The following is an 11,609-nucleotide window of genomic DNA, read 5'->3' as shown; positions in this document are numbered from 1 at the left end:
GTCTGTAATTTTGAAAAAAAAAAAAAAAAAAAAAAAACCAACGACAGATCCGTGTGCAGCGGTGTGCTGCATGAAAGGCAGTACGAAAAGTTTTCTGAACCGTGTTTCCTGTTACGACAGATCTTGGCCCTTAGAAATGCTGCTCCTTATTCAGGTTTCACATGAAGAAACTCTGCAGAAAGCCAACAGGCAGTAAAGCTATACAATTCAATCAAAACTGTAAAACAAATGCTTTCTCATGAGGATTAAATACCTCTTTCTCCCATATGATTTAAAAAATTTATTTTATTTTATTTTTTTTCTATTTTTTTTTTCATACGTGGTACATGTACTATGTGAAAAAATGAAGATGGTACCTCCATCAATTTTTCCATCCAAAACTAACAGAATTTCACATCCACCCATTTTGGGTCACATGGCCACCCATTTGGCCCTTGGGTGTGATTCAGCCGCTCCTGAGGGCCAAATTGGGAAAAAAAAAAAAAGTTATTTAGCCATCCTCAAAACTAGCCTGAAGCCACCCCCTTAGTCAAAATAGGGGTGGCCGGCCACCTTATGTGGCCTAAAGGGGGTGGCTCAGCCGCCCCTAAAATTTTTTAATTTTTTTTTAAAAAAAAAGGCTCAAGATTTACAAAAAAAAAAAATGAAAAAAATTGTGTAGCCACGTGTCAGAATTTCAATAGTGCCACATGTCGCTAACGTGGAATTCCGCCAATTTTGGACAGAAAAATTGACAAAGGTATTATCTCTGTCTTTTCGCATTGTATAGGTACCACGTATGAAGGAAAAAAAAAAAAAAAAAAAACCTAAGGGAGAAAAAAAAAAGGGTAAATGTATAATAAGTCCATGGGTTTGCGCGAAAATCCTAAAAGACCTCTCATTGTTATTTTTCCAACATTCAATCCTTTAGTTTTTCGCGAATTGAAAATAGGTCCTTTCGTTAGTGGTACTGTCCATTGCTCTAACTTCCATCATACTGACTCACCGTTTGTCCACGTAGGACTGGACAGCTCACAATAAAAACAACACAGTTTAAAATCTGGCCATGACACGTCAGCATCTAACACATGCGAAATTTCTGATGGGCGGGATGTTGAAAATCGAGGACCAAGGTTAGAAGAAAAAAGAAAAGGCAAGGACTTATCATTTTCATCCTCACCCAAAAACAAAGACTGTCAATTCGTCTTCTTTGTCATTGGAGAAGGGCACCGTCGTCGCCGTCATCACTGTTCCGTTCCTATTGCTAGTAGGATTTAGGGTTTCCCATCGTCTCCGTCGTCATTGTGTTGAAGGTAATATCTCTGAGATTCACAATTTTAAGGTTTCCCCAATTTGGGGTTTTGGGTTATTTTGTCTGAAAATCATGAAATGTCGTTGTTATTACCGATTTGGATATAATTTTATATATTTTTGAGTTTGAAATTTGTTATTTAGGGTTGTTATCACCGATGTTGATTTCTGTCTTTATGTTGTAATTTTTCGAACATGTGGATCAGTTAATGCTGAGATTGCTTGGAAAATGGATGGTGGGGACAGTAGAGTAAGGTTATATGTTTGTCGTTATAGGTAGTTGCGAATAAATTAATCAGTTAGCATGTGGAGCAATGGGGTTATTGTGGTCCCCGAGCATTTGTGTCAGATTGTAGTAATATAACATTGAGGTCCTTGAGTTTTTCGTATATCATAACACTTATTGCCACATGATGTGCAGTTAAACTTTGGTTCCTAAGTTTTTCGTATCCAAACTTACCACTTTGTGCAGTTGACAGCAGTTGATATGTGGCTCTTGAGTTTTTCATATTAGGGTTAAGGCTTACTTGCTAAACATTTGATTATATGCAATGTATATTAAACCTTGCATGCAAACTTCTCATGTAAAACCCTGCATATTTGTGTACAGCATACTTTGACTTTGATTCTCACATTCGTTCACATATATGAACTGCAGATACGATCGATGGTCGATATTGTTAGTATTATTGGTCTCATTCTGTGTTTGGACAAAATCACTTGTTTGTAAATATGCTGTTTTATCAGGGATTCCACTATTCAGAGCGATGTCAGAAGATTCTGCACTGCTTTCAAGACAGAAGTTTTCGGTTCCCTGCCAGCCGTCCGGACGCCCATCTGTCCACTGCTCCATCCGTCCGGACGACGTGCCTTATCGTCCGGACGCCAGTCAGACCAAGCATCATCCGTCTGGACGACGTGCATTTTCCGTCTGGACCTCTACTGTATCGAGAAGCTACTGTTCCAACCTGTATCCGTTCAGACGTCTCAGCAGCCCGTCCGAACGCCTCTCAGTGATCGATCAGATTCGGATTCTTTCCAAGTTCAATTTAAGGGAAGATGGCTTCAACGGTCCGGACGACATAGATTCCCGTCTGAACCCGCTCATACATAAGGCAAGAATCACAATTCAAATATCACAGTTTGGACGTTAGTCAGCCTTGGTCCGGATGCGCGTGCAACTAATATGGAAATTGCCATTCGACTTCAACCGCCCAGCTGCCTACTCCTCATGGTCTGGACGCGCGCATAGCAGATATGGAAATTGCGTGTTGAAGTTCAACCGTCCGGGCGCTCATCCCCCATGGTTCGGACGCGCGAAGCCTTATATGGAAATTACTTGCAGCGGACGTGCGACCGTCTGGACGAGGCTCTTAAACAGGAAAGATTTTCAACGAAATTCTCGAAAAATCATGTCGCACTGTTGTCCGTCCGGATGGCCCAGGTTCACAGTCCGGACAGCGTCCGTACATATTTCAGCAGTCGCCCATCCTGCACCTTAGCTTATAAATAGAGGCCCCTGGGCATTGAGAACTGCAATAATTTGGTATTAAATTCCACAAGTGCTCAGAGACGTTATTTTTCCTCTGAAGCCATTGCAAGTGTGCTATTGTTGCACTACATCTGAAGTCTATCTTAGGGGTCGGCTCTAAGGTAAAGGATTTCATTGAAGACCCCTTCAGGTAGGAGACTTGGTTGGGAAGCGTTCGTGCTGGGTTACACGTTAGAGAGCAAGGTACGACCACTGCATCAGGTATATGTGAGTGTTACTATCTTGTATCTAGCTTTGTCTTCTGAACAATGAATATCCTGGGTTTAGCTGCCTTGGAATGGTTTTTCTCTTAATTGAGTTTCCACTTCGTCAACAAAAATCTCTGTGTCATTTAATTTCCGCATTATTATTTATGTTGACACTTTGTGCACACACTTATTATTTATTTTATAAGTCAATTTCAATTTTTAGATATAATCATTCACCATGGTGGAAAAGTGCAACACAATCCTGGACTTACGTATATTGGGGGGTTGATGGATGAAATAAAAAATTAGGATACAGATTTCCTTTCGGTGTGGGAAATTGAGGACGTTGTTAAAGATCTTGGGCATGTGAATGACTTACATTATTGGTATAAGTTGGATGACAATGATATTGATGAATTAGGGAAGCCATTGACAATTGATGAACATGTCGTCGATTTTCTTAACATTATAGAAGTTTATGAATGTAGTAGTGTTCACATATATGTCGAACATAGGGTTGATGTGCCAATAATAGTTGCGGAAGTACCCCTGTTGCCACCGCTAGAGGGTGTTGATGACAATGGCCATGAGAATGACCACGTTGAGGGGCTCATGGACCATGCTGAGGGGGGTGTTGATGACAATGGCCATGAGAATGACCATGCTGAGGGGGGTGTTGAGGGCAATGTTGAGGGTGATGTTGGTCAAGCCGAGAGGGATGTTGGTACAAAGCCTTCAAAGAAAAAGGGAAAGAAAAAGGTTGTTTCAAGTAAAAAAGTTACAAAATCGAAGGGTGCAAAGCCTTCAAAGAAGAAGAAGAAGGGGCCTGCCATTGCTAAAAGGGGTGGCCAAGTATCTATTAGGATAGGTGGTGGTGAAGGTCGTGGTGTGCCAGACGTAGTAGATGAAGAAAACTTACAGTTGAGCGACTTCGAAGTAACTGACGAAGATGATGAGGATTTGTACACAACTAATGTCCCACTTACAAATGACTCTATGGAGAATTGGTGGGGAAAGTTTGCAGGTGTTGGGCATCATGACGACAATGTTAATGAGGGTAAAGAGTACTACGATAGCGAAGAATTAGTAAGTTTGGATGGGTCCGGTGATGAGGGGACAAGTCGAAGGGTGAGGAGGTGTCAGGTGTTCAATGAGAGCCATGACATGAGAGTGCCAATTGAGTTGGAGAAGGATATGTTGTTTACTGATTTTAGTGTCTTTAAAAAGGAACTAAAATGGTATGTTGTGCAATAAGGGTTTGATTTCAAATATAAACACAATGATAGGGTGAGGGTGACTGTGGTTTGCAAGGGTTCATGCATCTTTGGATGCAAAGAAGGAATCAATACAGATAAAAACCTTCATACCAGACCATCAATGTAGGAATCAATATGAGAACAAAAGATGTGACGTGGAGTTTCTTGCCACCAAGTATATGCTTGATTTCAAGGATGATCCCACATGGACCCCTTATGCATTGCAACAGAGGGTGAAGAGGGATCACAATGTTGATGTCCCAATAGGCCAGTGTTGGAGAGCAAAAAAGATGGCACTGAAGGCAGTCTTTGGTGCACATTCTGAGCAATACCAACATTCAACGAAGTATTGTGAGGCCATATTAAGGTCAAATCCTAACAGTAGTGCATACGTTAAGGTGGATGCCTCATGCTTCCAGAGGTTATATATTTGCTTAGAAGCATGCAAGACTGGTTTCAAGTATGGTTGTAGACTAGTAATCAGTTTGGATTCTTGCCACCTTAAAGAGGAAATAGGGGGTCAGTTGTTGTGTGCCATTGGGAAAAATGGTAATGATGATATGTTCCCCATTGCCTATGCGGTTCCAAAGGCTGAGACCAAGGCATCTTGGGAGTGGTTTATAGGACTTCTTGTTGATGATGTTTATGTTGGAAGTGGCGAAGGTCGTGGCTAGACTATTATGAGTGACCAACAGAAGGTAAAGTTTACTATTTTTGCTTTTTTCTTTTTTTAAAAAATAATAATAATTTATTGTTTTATTGGTGGAATTATTGATAGAATTATTTGCATATGTTTAGGGACTTGGTCCTGCAGTAGATCATTTGTTGCCACATGTTGAGCACCGAGTTTGTGTACGTCACCTACATGCCAACTTCAAGTCAAAGGGATACAAGGGCAAAGCGTTTAAGGATGAGTTGTGGGGAGCTGCAAGAGCATCAAATGCAATGATTTTTCAGCATCACATGAAAAAGTGATACAAGGGATGGATGCTGGTGCTTATCAGTATCTTAATGATATCAACCCTGCATCCTGGTCTAGACATGCCTTCTCTACACATTCCAAGAGTAATATGCTTTTGAATAATCTCGCTAAGACATTCAATGCATGGATCAAAGATTCTAGGGACAAGTCGCTCTTGACTATGCTAGAAATGATTTGGAGGCAGGTGATGACAAGATTCCAGCAAAAAAGAGAAGGAATATGAGCCACTACTCACAAAGTATGTCCCAAAATTCATAAGAAGTTGGAAAGATCAAAAGATTAAGCAAGGAACTGTATATGTAGATGGCGAAATAAGTTGGAGTTCGAGGTTGATCACATGTTTGACACACGTCGAATAGTTAATTTGGAGCAAGGTACATGCTCATGTGGAAGGTGGCAGCTTAATAGTATCCCTTGTGCACATGCCTGTACTGCCATTTACAAGCACACATAAGCCTAAGAAATATTTAGATGGTTATTACATGATGGAGAAGTACATGCACGCATACCGACCACAAGTACATGCTATGCCAGGGCCTAAAGAGTGGCCAGATGTCGATGGTTGTGATGAAGTATTGCCTTTAGTTGTGAGAGTTCAGCCTGGACGTCCAAAAAAAGCTAGGAGAAAGGCACTCAATGAGCCCACCAACCCGTACAAGATAAGCCGTAGTGGGTATGTGGTAATATGTGGGAACTGTAGGGGACAAGGTCACAACTACAAGGGTTGCCATCTACCTCTAAACCCTAATCGAAAGAAATAGAACCCAAATAAAATAAAGACTTCAAATGTAAGTGTAATATGTTTCTACTCTTCTATTAGCAACTTTAATGTTAACAATGTTCTTACTCCTTACATTGTTTTAGGTATCCGAAAATGAAGCTGCGTCGTCCCAACCTGCTATGTCATCCTAACCTCCTGCATCATCCTAACCAACTACGTCATCCCAACCTCCTGCATCATCCCAACCAGCTAGATCATCACAACCTATGCAGACTTGTGCTAAAAAGATAAGTGGACAGACAATGGGTTCAAGCTAGGAGAATATGAGAATACTATTGTGGAATTGTAGTGATATATTGTGAATGTCCAGGTGTTGATGGTTGTGTTTTTTGTGAATGTTGTTACTTTGGAAGGCGGATGTTGTTATTTTGGACATGGTTTATTAAGGTGGATGTTGTTTTGGACAGACAATAGGTTGATGTTGTTATTTTGGACATGGTCTATTAAGGTAGATGTTGTTATTTTGGAGAGACAATAGGTTGACAATTATGTGATGTATTATATTTGTTATTATGATGACAATTATGTCCCCTATTAATGTTGATGACAAGCATTGTATTGGTCAGGTGTTATGTTGATGACAACTATGTGATATATGATAAATGTTCTTGTGATGACAATTAGGTCATGTATTTATGTTGACAACAACTCAATACGGTTTATTGAGTATTTGTTTTAGGTACTACTCTGTTTATGTGATACATGTGGTCCCTTATTAATTAACTAGAATTTGGGTTGTTTTGTCCGAAATTAGTAGAATTATTATAAGTTCTGAAGGCAGTCTTTGGTGCACATTCTGAGCAATACCAACATTCAAGGAAGTATTGTGAGGCCATGTTAAGGCCAAATCCCAATAGTAGTGCATACGTTAAGGTGGATGCCTCATGCTTCCAGAGGTTATATATTTGCTTAGAAGCATGCAAGACTGGTTTCAAGTATGGTTGTAGACTAGTAATCAGTTTGGATGCTTGGCACCTTAAAGGGGAAATAGGGGGTCAGTTGTTGTGTGCCATTGGAAAAAATGGTAATGATGATATGTTCTCCATTGCCTATACGGTTCCAGAGGCTGAGACCAAGGCATCTTGGGAGTGGTTTATAGGACTTCTTATTGATGATGTTTATGCTGGAAGTGGCAAAGGTCGTGGCTGGACTAATATGAGTGACCGACAGAAGGTAAAGTTTACTATTTTTGCTTTTTTTTTTTTAAAAAAAAAAAAAAAAAAAATTTATTGTTTTATTGATAGAATTATTTGCATATGTGCAGGGACTTGGTCCTGCAGTAGATCATTTGTTGCCACATGTTGAGCACCAAGTTTGTGTGCGTCACCTACATGCCAACTTCAAGTCAAAGGGATACAAGGGCAAAGCTTTTAAGGATGAGTTGTGGGGAGCTGCAAGGGCATCAAATGCAATGATTTTTCAGCATCACATGAAAGTGATACAAGGGATGGATGCTGGTGCTTATCAGTATCTTAATGATATCAACCCTGCATCCTGGTCTAGACATGTCTGCTCTACACATTCCAAGAGTAATATGCTTTTGAATAATCTCGCCGAGACATTCAATGTATGGATCAAAGATTCTAGGGACAAGCCGCTCTTGACTATGTTGGAAATGATTTGAAGGCAATTGATGACAAGATTCCAGCAGAAAAGAGAAGGAATATGAGCCACTACTCACAAAGTATGTCTCAAAATTCATAAAAAGTTGGAAAGATCAAAAGATTAAGCAAGAAACTGTATCTGTAGATGTCAAAATGAGTTGGAGTTCGAGGTTGATCACATGTTCGACACACGTCGAATAGTTAATTTGGAGCAAGGTACATGCTCATGTGGAAGGTGGCAGCTTAATGGCATCCCGTGTGCAGATGCTTGTGCTGCCATTTACAAGCACACACATAAGCCTAAGCAATATTTAGATGGTTATTACATGATGGAGAAGTACATGCACGCATACCGACCACAAGTACATGATATGCCAGGGCCTGAAGAGTGGCCAGATGTTGATGGTTGTGATAAAGTATTGCCTCTAGTTGTGTGAGTTCAGCCTGGACGTTCAAAAAAAGCTAAAAGAAGGGCACCCGATGAGCCCACCAACCCATACAAGATAAGCCGTAGTTGGTATGTTGTAACATGTGGGAACTGTAGGGGACAAGGTCACAACTACAAGGGTTGCCATCTATCTCTAAACCCTAATCAAAAAAAAAATAGAACCCAAAGAAAATAAAGACTTCAAATGTAAGTGTAATATGTTTCTACTCTTCTATTACCAACTTTAATGTTAACAATGTTCTTACTCTTTACATTGTTTTAGGTATCCAAAAATGAAGCTGCGCCGTCCCAACCTGCTATGTCATCCCAACCTCCTACATCATCCTAACCAGCTACGTCATCCCAACCTCCTGCATCATACCAACCAGCTAGATCATCACAACCTATGCAGACTTGTGTTAAAAAGATGAGTGGACAGACAATGGGTACAAGCTAGAAGAATATGAGAATACTATTGTGGAATTGTAGTGATATTTTGTGAATGTTCAGATGTTGATGGTTGTGTTTTTTGTGAATGTTGTTACTTTGGAAGGGGATGTTGTTATTTTGGACATGGTTTATTAAGGTGGATGTTGTTTTGGACAGACAATAGGTTGATGTTGTTATTTTGGACAGACAATAGGTTGACAATTATGTGATGTATTATATTTGTTATTCTGATGACAATTATGTCCCCTATTAATGTTGATGACAAGCATTGTATTGGTCAGGTGTTATGTTGATGACAACTATGTGATATATGATACTTGTTCTTGTGATGACAATTAGGTCATGTATTTATGTTGACAACAACTCAATACGGTTTATTGAGTATTTGTTTTAGGTACTACTCTGTTTATGTGATACATGTGGTCCCTTATTAATCAACTAGAATTTGGGTTGTTTTGTCCGAAATTAGTAGAATTATTATAAATTAAAATCCAACCCCAAATGCACGAAAAAAGTCATTCATTCAAATACATTAATATCCGCAAAATGTTAGTACCAAATTATACTATGATCCCAAAATTGGAGTGGTAGATTCACTCTATCAACCATCCAAAAAACCAAGTTTGATGATACCATTACAAACACACTACCATTGGAGAGCACCTTACCATTTCATACACTATCATTGCATACAGTCAATGCAGCTCCTTACACCCCATGAACCACACTCCTGCCAAAGCAACTGACAAAAACACCAACATTTGAGTAAGCTGCCTCGTTTGTTGTCTAAGCTGAATCACCTCTTCTTTCAACACCGTCAATTCATTACGCAATGGAGGCAGTAGTTCCTTTCCACGAGGACATATGTAATATCCTTGACCTCTTTAAGGGATAGAATAGTAATTTCCTTGAGTGAGAAACTAAGCATAGTGGATTAGCCTAGCAATGAGAATAGTTAAAACAAAAAACAAAAAAAATAAAAAATTATTTCCAGATAATCAGTTTCGTATTTTACTAAGTAAATCTGTAAATGCTTTTTACTTTTATTAATATTATATTAATATTTATACCCAAACCCTAACCCTATAAATTTGTACTTTAGGTAGCCCATTTCCCCTTTCACAAACCCCACCAGCCGCACACCTTGCTGAACTGTAGTACTTGTAGACAAGAGGGTAATCTCTTGTCTCCTTCTTTCCTTATTTTTCTTGTTGACCATCTGTACATATTTTCCATTTCCTTTTGTACCTGAACTTTTCTTTTTCGTGCATATAAGGTGGCTATCAGACAATGTATTTTTAATGGTCTTGTTATTCTTCTTTTAGCTTATTTTCCCTTTTATTTGGTTTGTAGCACAGTCGTATGACCAGCACTCCTTGATCTCTGCTATTGAGTTTTTTTTTTTTTTTTTCTACCTCATTGTTTACTCACCCTGCAGTACCTTGCCTTTGGATGTATCTCTCCTTTTAATAAAATAAAATTTTCTGCACCGGTTGTGGTCCTCGTGGAGCATTTATTTCTATTATTTTGTTGTCTTCTTCCCCAAATGTAGATCTGGACTCCTGGATGTCGTAATCTAACCTGTCCTCTTCACCCTTTATTTTGGTCCTTGGTCGTTCTGCTGTAGCTTTATAACTCATTTGTTTTCTAATTTTTCCCCATTCCTTTGACTCACCGTAGGACCCATTCCTTGTTCTTTGTTGTTGTTTTTTTTTTCTTCTCTCCTTGTTGTACGAGAAAGGCCCACCCACCTTACATGCACCTTGACTTTTGCTTTCCATATTTTAATCTCTTTTATTATCTCTCTTTCCATGAGGTACTTAAGACACTTATTGCACAAATTTTTCCCTTTTCTTCTGTCTGAACCGGGATTTGCTCAGATTTGTTGCTTGTGTTCTAGCCATTTTATCTCCTGCTATGACTGTTCAGCTTCCCTTCCTAAAGCATTAAATTTTGTTTCTTTTCTTTTCTTTTGCCTTTAGCCGTGGCTTGTGGATCCCATAATTTCTTCATGTGTCTATCTAATTTATTCCTTCTTTTACCATGTTGTACAGTAAAAGTTGACACCCAATATTTATTAAAAGTTTTACTTCTTTTCCCTTGCGTAAACATAATATGTTGGAAACTGTTAGTTATTTCTTTTACTTTCATTTCTTTTCTCTCTATAGCCTATTTTCTGAATTGATTAACCTCACCAAATTTCTTCGAATTTCATGACTCTAATAATATATATGTTGTTACCTATTTAATGGTATAAATATTATTTCGTTAAGGTTGTTATACATATATTTTGGAAACCATTCTCAATATGCTAGCAAACCAAGCTGTAGATATGTTAGTACGTTGTCTAGTAGCGAGCTTACGCTAATGGCTTTGTTTGAACCTGTATTCAGGTGATTAGCTAGCAGCCAAAAAATTTTAGTAGCTGCGTTCAGAGATGTAAGGGATCCTCTACCCCTTCTCAAATTGTTTATGTCATATTACTTTAATTATTTCTTTATTTGCATATTTGCGATTGATTGTTCTTGTTCTGTATTTCAACTTATTTTGTTTGCATGAAGGATTTTGTCTTAAATTAGTTTTGATATGAAAGTTATTTAGTGGAAATGATATTTTGAAAGTAGTGATTTAAGAAAAACCTTAGTTCCAAAGGACTTTGCAATTTTAGAAAATTTATTATTTTACCCCGAGATGGGAAATCACCACTCTTAGAAGTGACGAAAAGAGAAGCATATAATTGTAAAACCCTCCTACACGTTGCCTCAAGATATACAAGAAAGAATGAGAAAGTTTTATGAGATAAATAAAAGAGAAATTTTTGAGATAAGGGCACGTGTGTGGAGGAGACTATTTTTGGCGCCAGAGATATTGACAGAAATTCACAGAGGATAAGCTCGGTACCGTTGCTTGAGATGGAGGCGCACCCGCTGAAGAACGTTGAGAAGCGGTAATCCGTCTCTAGGTCATGCTAAGTGCACTTTGATTAATTAACTGACGGAGCAGGCCTGCGACCACAGTTACCTGTCATGGTTACAACAAAGACCGCACAACCCTAAGTACACAGGGCGTAATAGTGTAC

The sequence above is a fragment of the Alnus glutinosa genome, chromosome 13, assembly GCF_958979055.1.
Source record: "Alnus glutinosa chromosome 13, dhAlnGlut1.1, whole genome shotgun sequence".
Lineage (NCBI taxonomy): Eukaryota > Viridiplantae > Streptophyta > Magnoliopsida > Fagales > Betulaceae > Alnus > Alnus glutinosa.
The sequence above is the reverse complement of the archived record's forward strand: the minus strand, read 5'-3'. Positions refer to the sequence as shown.